Source organism: Triticum dicoccoides, chromosome 2B, assembly GCF_002162155.2.
Source record: "Triticum dicoccoides isolate Atlit2015 ecotype Zavitan chromosome 2B, WEW_v2.0, whole genome shotgun sequence".
Lineage (NCBI taxonomy): Eukaryota > Viridiplantae > Streptophyta > Magnoliopsida > Poales > Poaceae > Triticum > Triticum dicoccoides.
Genome location: NC_041383.1, coordinates 495,511,889 through 495,521,756, shown reverse-complemented (window position 1 = coordinate 495,521,756; position 9,868 = coordinate 495,511,889).

The following is a 9,868-nucleotide window of genomic DNA, read 5'->3' as shown; positions in this document are numbered from 1 at the left end:
CCGCAGGAAAGCAACGAGCGCGCTTTCCTATTTAGGGTCGAGAGTGGCACTGATGGTGAAGGTACCACCAGTGCCGTCCTCCTTGGCGGACACCTTCTTGGTCTCCGGTGGAGCTGCCATTGCCTTCTTACACTTGCCGGTGGAGCTCGATGGTGCGTCCTCGACGGTAGCACAGCACTCCGAAGAGGTGCGTTTGCCGGAGTGAGCATCAGAACTCTTGCCGGACTTGGTCTTCTTTGCCCCGGGAGCTTCAGCGGCAAGTGACCTGCGATCTGTTGCGGCTGCCGCTTCCCGGTAGATCTTGTCGACGCAGATAAGGGCATCCTTCTTGTTGCCAGGGACAGAGATGACACTTATCGGGCCTGGCATCTTCAGCATGTTGTATGCCTAATGAGAGGCTGCCATAAATTTGGCGAGTGCTGGACGGCCGAGTATCCCATTGTAAGGCAATGGAAAGTCAGCGACGTCAAAAGTGACCCTCTCAGTTCTGAAATTCAACTCGCTGCCAAGTGTCACTGGCAACGTGATCTTTCCCTTCGGCTTGCTCCTTCCCGGATTGATTCCTTGGAACATGCCGGTCTCTTCGAGCTCGCTATCAGGGATCTGGAGTTTCTGGAGTACTGCGGAGGAGATCAGGTTCAAGACGGCCCCGCCGTCAACTAGCATCTTAGTGACCTTTGAGGTTGCGGATAGTTGGTGAAACCAACATCGGCAAGCACCCGACCGCAGTGATGCGATCAGGGTGGTCCTCAATGTCAAAGATGATATGCGTGCTGGACCACTTCAGAGGCCTGCGTGACTTGACGGGTGGTTCCGCTGCATTGACTTCCCGCACCCACTGCTTGAGCTGGCGGTGTGAAGTATGCAGAGAAGCACCGCCGTCAATGCACAGGACCTCTGTGGCTTTCTGGAACTCCTGCTCATCGGTCTCGTCATCATCCATGTCTTCATCCTTGTCGTCATCTTCATCCTTGTCGCGGCCGCGGGGAGGTCTGTCTCCTTGCCGCTGCTTGGCCTTGCCGCGGCGTCCCCCTCGGCCGGGACGCTTCTTGCTGGCTCCTCCAGCACCTTCCTGGGCTTTCTCGTTGTCGCGCCGCTCGTATTCAGCCTTCTGCCGTTCCACAAGCTGCTCGACCTTCTTGCAGCTCTGGAGGTCATGGCCCTTGGTGTGGTGGATTTTGCAGTACTGCTTGTTGGTGCCGTCCTGCTTATCGGCGACCGCCACAGCCTGGCAGTTGTTACCGCCGGAGCTACCATCTTTGGCCTTCTTGGCGCCTCCTCCGTTGCCGGACTGCTCAACAACTAGCACATCCTTGCCTTTCTTCTTTCTGTTGTTCCACCGCTGGTTTTTCTTTGCCGGGGCGGTCCCCTCACTATCTGATCCTGCTGCTTTTGTATTCTCTCCGGGGAGTTTCCTCCCCTCCTCAGCACGCGCACACTTGTCGGCCAGGGCATATAGCTCACTGACGTCTCTGATCTTACACATCGCCATCTCCTCCCGCATCCTGTGGTTCTGCACGTTCTGATGAAACGCGCTGATTACCGCGGCAGGGTGGACATCTGGGATGTTGTGCTGTACGCGACTGAATCTTTGAATGTACTTGCGCAGGGGCTCTCCTTCCTTCTGGGCGAGCAGATGAAGGTCGCTTTCTTGGCCAGGAGGCTTGTGGCCGCCTGTAAAGGCGCCAACAAACTGATGGCATAGATCGGCCCAAGAGGATATGGAGTTGTCCGGCAAGTGCATGAGCCAGGATCTGACATTAGGCTTGAGCACCAGTGGGAAGTAGTTGGCAAGGATCTTGTCGTCCTGTCCCCCGGCATCTTGCACCGCGGTGGTGTAAATGCTGAGGAACTCCAATGGATGCGTCTTGCCGTCGTACTTCTCTGGCACGTCTGTCTTGAAATTCTTCTTGCTGGGCCACTGGACTTGTCGCAGCTCACGAGTGAACGCAGGGCAACCTACCGTGTACGGCAAGTCGCCCGGTTCCCCTGGCGCATGCATGTCAACAGAGGGCCTAGCGCGCTGGTTAGATTGACGTCGCGCTTCTCTTCGGCGCTCGATGCGAGTACGAGCGTCTTCTTGCTGTCGTTCATGAAGAACTTGGCGTTGATCGTGACGAGCTCGTGGGTCCGATGACGCGGTGGAGTCGCTGTCGAGGTGGACCCGGCGAGTCGGCGATCTTGGCCTTCGGGGTGGAGAGTGCACGGTGGTTGCACCCCCACCGGTTCCGTCGCCATCGGCTCGCGCCTGGCGGTCCTGCCGCGGTAGCGACGTACTCGGCGGTCGCGGAGTGTCGCCGTTGGCGAAGCCGATGAGACTCTGAATGGTGGCCCTCCATTGATCGGTCTTGTCCGCCATTGGAGGGTAATCAGGAGCAGTTGAGCTCACGCTAAAGCTTCTGCTGGAGTGGTGGGCGGTAGTGGCGAACGGTGCGAGGAGCGGGATGTGCTCGGACTTCTAACTATGTTAGAAGGAGCAGTATCCCGTCCAGGCGACCGTGCCTCACTCGTGCCAGCCTGTTGGCGTGCACGCTGATCTTGAGCACCCCGAGATCCTCCAGCTCGATCTTGGTCCAACAAGCATATGGTACTGCGAATACCATGACGTTGTCGGTCCTGCGCCTCCTGAGATGGGCGCGGAACATGTACGGACGCCGAGGTCTGCGCAGCCTTGTCCTTGGACCTGGCATCACCGTGTGCTCCCTCGTCGGCGTCCGTTCTTCCGCCGGCGTCTACCCCACCACCCGCTTGCTCCGGTGGCGGTGGGATCGACGCGGATGGAACAGCTGCCTCCGAAGCCTTCTTCTTCGGTGGCATGTCGATGAAGAAGATGAAGATCTAGCTTGCGTGAACGCTGGATCAGGTTCACACAATCTCGACGCCCCCTACCTGGCACGCCAAAGATGTCGGGGAAACTGATCCACGAACACCTATGGGACCGGCGGACCGAGCCCCTTTCGGTTCGGCGAGGGGCGGAGATCGCACGAAGAGCAGATCGAGGCGAAACACACGAGCAGTTTACCCAGCTTCGGAGCTCTCCGGAGAGATAATACTCCTACTGCTGCTTGTCTGATTGTATTGAGTTCTTGCTCACGAGCATTGAGTGCTACAGTACCCTCTAGCTGCTAACGAGACCGAGTGTGAGTGTTCTCTGGCATCGAATCTTCCGAACCCCCCACTACGTTGCGCATGGGCCTCCTTTTATATGCTCAAGGGGTCACCGACAGGTGGCAACGTAGACGAGGGTAAAAGTGGAAAAGGACTTGCGGTTGGTACAGCAACCTGTACAGTGTATCATACCTAACCCTGACGGCAGGGGACAAAGGCATTAAATGCCTGTCTATGTCGCCCAAAACAGTGCAGAAAGGGACCGTCAGTGGCGCCACCGCTCGCCACGATGGCGATCTTGTCAGCGCCGCTTGCCACCGCGCACCGCTGGCTGCACAGCCTCTCGCCACGCGCGCTTGGAAAGGCTCCAGGGTGACACGTTAGTGGATGCGCTAGAGCGTAGGTACAGGGTGGTAGCGTGCCGCGGCAAGTGCCTTGCCGCGGTCGTTGCCTTGTCACGTCCGGAGGCTTGTCGCTCGTCGGGCCTTGCCGGGACGCGTGGCGCGTCGCGGCAAACTCCTTGAGATGCCCTGGTGGGCCTTCCCGGCAAGCTCCTCTTGCCGGGGCCTTGTCTCCTTGGCTTGGGTACTTTGCTCTCATGCCTTGGTTGGCCTTCCCGGCAAGCTCCTCTTGTCGGGGCCTTGTCTCCTTGGCTCGACAGGAACCGCGGAGGACCTTGGCGGTCACCCGGCAAGCCTTGCCGCGGGTGGCTGCAACTGCCCGTGCACAAGTTCGGGATACTAGGGTACCCCTACTCTAGTACACCGACAAGGAGGCCACTCGAGCTACTTCACATGGATCTCTTTGGTCCCAACTCTTACAAGAGTCTCGGTGGTAATTCTTTTGGTCTAGTTATAGTTGATGATTTTTCAAGATTTACGTGGGTGTTCTTTCTTGATGATAAATCGCAGGTCCAAAAGATCTTCAAAAACTTCGCTAGGAAGGCCCAAAATCATTTTGAAGTGAAGATCAAGAAGGTTCGCAGCGACAACGGAACGGAGTTCAAGAACACAAATGTGGACACCTTTCTTGACGAAGAAGGGATTTCACACGAGTTCTCGGCTATGTACACACCTCAACAAAATGGAGTTGTTGAGAGGAAGAACCGGACGCTCATCGAAATGGCGAGAACGATGCTTGATGAGTACAAGACACCGAAGCACTTTTGGGCTGAAGCGGTTGAGACAGCTTGTCATGCAACAAATCGCTTGTATCTTCACAAGATACTCGGCAAGACGGCATACGAGCTCCTCACCGGTAACAAACCCCAAGTTGGATACTTTCCAGTATTCGGCTCAAAGTGCTACATTATTGATAAGCATCGTCGTTCTAAATTTGCTCCTAAGTCTCATGAAGGTTTCCTACTAGGTTATGGCTCAAACTCTCACACTTACCGTGTCTACAACAATTTCACCCGAAAGGTTGAAGAGACGGTAGATGTGAAGTTTGATGAATCTAACGGCTCACAAGTAGAGCAGTTGCCAATTGATGTAGGAGACAAAGATCCTTCCGAAGCAATCCAAGACTTGTCTATTGGCAAGGTTCGTCCAACGGAGGTGAAGGAGAGTACCTCGTCCGTCCAAGTGGAAGCTTCTACTTCACGACAAGGTGAACCAAGAGTTGATACGGAAGCATCCACAAGTGGGACACACCAAGATGAAGAAAACGAGGAAGTGCATCAAGATGAACGTAACCAACCTCCTTCTCCACCATAACAAGAGAACGACAACGCCAACAGTGAAGAAGGCCAAGAAGAAGAACAAGATGAAGAAGAAGTTCAACCAAGAACCAAGCAAAAGCTTTCACGAGTTCGAGCAAGAATTGCTAAAGATCATCCCGTCGAGCAAATCTACAATGATATTCAAACCGGGAGAATCACTCGCTCTAAAACTCCTTTAGCTAACTTTTGTGAAAACTTTTATTTCATCTCTAGCATTGAACCTATGAAGGTCGAAGAAGCATTGGAAGATCCGGATTGGATAAATGCTATGCATGAAGAGCTACACAACTTTGAGAGGAACCAAGTTTGGACATTGGTTCAGAAGCCCGACAACAACCACAACATCATCGGTACCAAATGGGTGTTTCACAACAACCAAGATGAAGATGGACAAGTAGTTCGCAACAAAGCACGTCTCGTCTCCCAAAGCTACACACAAGTCGAAGGTATGGACTATGGTGAGACTTATGCTCCCGTTGCTAGACTTGAGTCCATTCGCATCTTACTTGCCTATGCTAATCATCATGATATCACCTTGTACCAAATGGACATTAAAAGTGCTTTTCTAAATGGTGAAATAGAGGAGGAAGTTTATGTTAAGCAACCTCCCGGCTTTGTCAATCCTAAGAAACCAAATCATGTTTACAAACTTCACAAAGCCCTTTATGGTCTTAAACAAGCTCCTAGAGCGTGGTATAAATGCTTGACCAAGTTCCTCATTGAAAAAGGCTTTGAAATTGGGAAAATTGATTCAACACTTTTTACTAAAAGGGTTAATGCAAAACTATTTGTGTGCCAAATCTATGTTGATGATATTATAGTTGGTTCAACTAACCATCATTTTAGTGAAAAGTTTGGGAAGCTAATGTTGGAGAAGTTTGAGATGTCTATGATGAGTGAACTCAAATTCTTTCTTGGGTTGCAAATCAAGCAAACTAAGGAAGGTACTTTTGTTTCTCAAACGAAGTACACCAAGGACTTATTCAAGAAGTTCAATATGCAAGAATGCAAAGGTATGTCTACACCCATGCCTACTAGTGGACATCTTGACTTGACCAAAGATGGTGAACCGGTTGATCAAAAGGTTTATCGCTCTATGATTGGTTCATTGTTATATCTATGTGCTTCATGTCCCGATATCATGCTAAGTGTGTGCATGTGTGCACGATATCAAGCTGCTCCTAAAGAATGTCATCTTAAGGCCGTGAAAAGGATAGTGAGATACTTAATCCATACACCAAAATTTGGCATTTGGTATCCCAAGAGGGCCTCGTTCGATCTTGTTAGCTACTCCGACTCGGACTATGCCGGAGACAAGGTTGATGAAAGTCCACTTCGGGTACTTGTCAATTTCTTGGTAGATCTCTTGTGTCTTGGTCCTCCAAGAAACAAAACTCGGTATCCTTATCCACCGTCGAAGCGGAATACATTGCCGCTGGTTCATGTTGTGCTCAATTACTTTGGATGACCCAAACTCTTGAAGATTATGGAATATATGTGAAACATGTTCCATTGCTTTGTGACAATGAAAGTGCTATCAAAATTGGTCATAATCCCGTACAACATTCTCTAACTAAGCATATTGAAGTTCGTCATCATTTCATTCGAGATCATGTTGCTAAGGGTGACATTGATCTTAAGCATGTTCGCACCGAAAAGCAATTAGCGGATATATTCACTAAACCTCTTGATGAGAAAGTGTTTTGCAGGTTGAGAGGAGAATTGAACATCATTGATGCTTCAAACTTGGAGTAGAAACTCCATTGGATACATGCAAGACATGAGCTTATGACTAATCCTTCATATTTCTCTTATGATGAAAATCTTGTGTCTTGGATATATTTGTATCTTGCATGTTATCTAACCCATGTAGGTACTTGGTTGAATCAAATTCCATGAGATTGTAACCTACTCATATCTTGAGCAATCTCTACATCACCAAGTCTCTACACAATGGTGGTTGAAGACAAGGAAGCACGAAACCATTCAAACATATCCTTTGACAAATTCTATGTTGAGCTTCATGATTGTCATTTTTGGATACACAAGTGCTCTTCCTTGCAAGAACTAACCCATGTAGGTAGATGGACTCCAATTCCAAGTGGTGCTCCCAACTCTTGATGAGCTACATCAACCTTGAGCAACCCACATAAGTTCAACTACATGTTCAACACCACCAACCAAGGTATGTTATTCCATCTTAGAGAAGCTTTACTCCAAGTCATGAGCTAAAGTAACTCGACAAGATGTGAATACATCAAGATGCTTAAACAAAAAATGGCAACCCCATTTTGAGCTTAAGCAATGAGTATGACCTATGATCAAGTGATCTCACTTGACTCCTAAGTCAATATACACTAACATAGGTGACTTTGTCGCCGACCATCTCTAGATGAAGTTATCTTGTCTCCTTTTCTGTGTTTTTGCATTTGTCTCATGCAAATTTGTTTCCCCTTTCAGAAAAAAACTTTATCTAGATTTCTTTCTGTTTGCTCTGCATTTTTTGCATCCAATTCATTGCATATCATTCAGTAAATTCCTTGCAAATCTTTGTGAGATCTTACTAGTCTAGTGAGCTGAGGTGACAAGTGTTTTCTCTGCGATGCACTCGGTTTCACCGATTTGTTGTTTTCGGTCCAACCAAATCCTTTCGGTACAACTGAAGCATACCACTCGGTGCCACCGATTTCACAACAGGAAAAACAGTTTGCCACTTATTCTGTGTTTCTTCTTATCTAGCTCCACTCAATGAATCTTGTCCTCTACAAGCATCACATTTATATAAATGCTTTGTGTTGTGACTCAAGGATCAAACCCTTCTTGGAAATTGATGTCAAAGGGGGAGAGAGAGATCACATCAAAGCTTATCACTTAGAGAGATCACATCAGAGAGGGATAGTATCACCTCCTCAGGGGGAGAAAGAGATCTCCAGGGGGAGAGAATACTCAAGTAGAAAGTATTTCTCAAGGATCCCAGATGCTTGGTGTTCAAGAGGAGAGATGCCACATGTCTTATTGAGGGGAAAAGACATGTTCATATGTGCTTATTTGCATTAGTTTGCATTAGCTCTATTCATTTATATCTTTCAGCTCTGATTTTCTGTTCCCTATATTCTCCCAGTATCCCATGCTAGATTCAGGGGGAGCAAGACATCTAAGGTAAAGAAATCAATTAAATTCATTGCATATCTTTACTCTTGGGGAAATGTCTAATCCAATGTGGTACTTAGTACTCACTCTCTACATGTCATCCCAGTCTTGGTATTCTTGTGGTTTCTTCTGTTTGCTCTGGCTAGTAGATGTACCTGTGTTATCTAACCTTGTTTACGCAGGTTCATTCCATCCTAAGCCAACTCAAGACTAGAAGGTAAGTATATGCATCACAATCATGTGTATGAGGAATTCTTGTTGATGTACATATTGTTTGCAAGAAGGACTCATGGCCATGAAGGTATTTTCTTTAATATTCTTTGCTCTGATGCATATGGCCAAGATACATGTAACACTTTGCCTACTCTGTCATGCTTATGCTCTCACATGCTTCTATATTCCATATCACATGATTGCATACATGTAGGGGGAGCCTATGCTTGTTACATGTCTTTCCAAAGCTTTACTTGCTACTCTTTATATCTTTATATAAAGCTTTGATGTATGTTGTCATCAATTACCAAAAAGGGGGAGACTGAAAGCACAAGTGCTCCCTAGGTGGTTTTGGTAACTGATGTCAACATATCTCTTGTTGGACTAACACTTTTATCTAGTATGTTTCAGATAAGTTCAACAATGGAGTGGCATGGACTAAAAGATGTGGGAACTCCTTCAAGATTCTAAGGACAAAGGATTGGCTCAAGCTTCAGGCTCAAGACTCTTCATTTTACATTTTAGTGATCCAAGATCACATTGAGTCTATAGGAAAAGCCAATACTATCAAGAAGGGATGAGGTGTTGCTTAATGAGTTTCTTGCTCCACAGTGCTTATTGATATGCTCCAAAACCCTCAACTACTTTCCCACTTCCACACATATGTCCTAAACCTAAGGCCCCACCGATTCTTTCTATCCGGCGCCACCGAGTTCAGATGTCATAGCCACTGCCACAAACCCTAGGCAAGTCGGTCTCACCAATAGGGATCTCGCTCTCACCGGGATGGGATTGTAATCTCTCCGTGTATGTCCATTACCAAAATCGGTCTCACCAAGTTTGAGCAACCGGTACTACCAAGATTACAATGCAAACTCTCTGGTCAACTTATTACAAAAATCGGTCCCACCGAGTTTGAGTAATCGGTCCCACCGAATTTGCCTGACCAACTCTCTGGTTAGCTAATTACCAAAATCGGTCTCACCGAGTTTGTGTAATCGGTCTTACCGATATTCCGTTATGCCCTAACCCTAACCGTATCTGTCCTACCGAGTTGCATATCGGTCCCACCGAAAATCCTAACGGTCACTAGATTTTCTGAATCGGTCCGACCGAGTTTATCAATTCGGTCCCACCGAGTTTGGCAAGTTGAGTGTAACGGTTAGATTTTGTGTGGAGGCTATATATACCCCTCCACCCCCTCTTCATTCGTGGAGAGAGCCATCAGAACGAACCTACACTTCCAGCATCCTATTTCTGAGAGAGAACTCTACTCATGTGTTGAGGCCAAGATATTCCATTCCTACCATATGAATCTTGATCTCTAGCCTTCCCCAAGTTACTTTCCACTCAAATCTTCTTTCCACCGGATCCAAATCCTATGAGAGAGAGTTGAGTGTTGGGGAGACTATCATTTGAAGCACAAGAGAAAGGAGTTCATCATAAACGCACCATTTGTTACTTCTTGGAGAGTGTTGTCTCCTAGATTGGCTAGGTGTCACTTGGGAGCCTCCGACAAGATTGTAGAGTTGAACCAAGGAGTTTGTAAGGGCAAGATCGCCTACTTCGTGAAGATCTACCGCTAGTGAGGCAAGTCCTTCGTGGGCGACGGCCATGGTGGGATAGACAAGGTTCCTTATTCGTGGACCCTTTGTGGGTGGAGCCCTCCGTGGACTC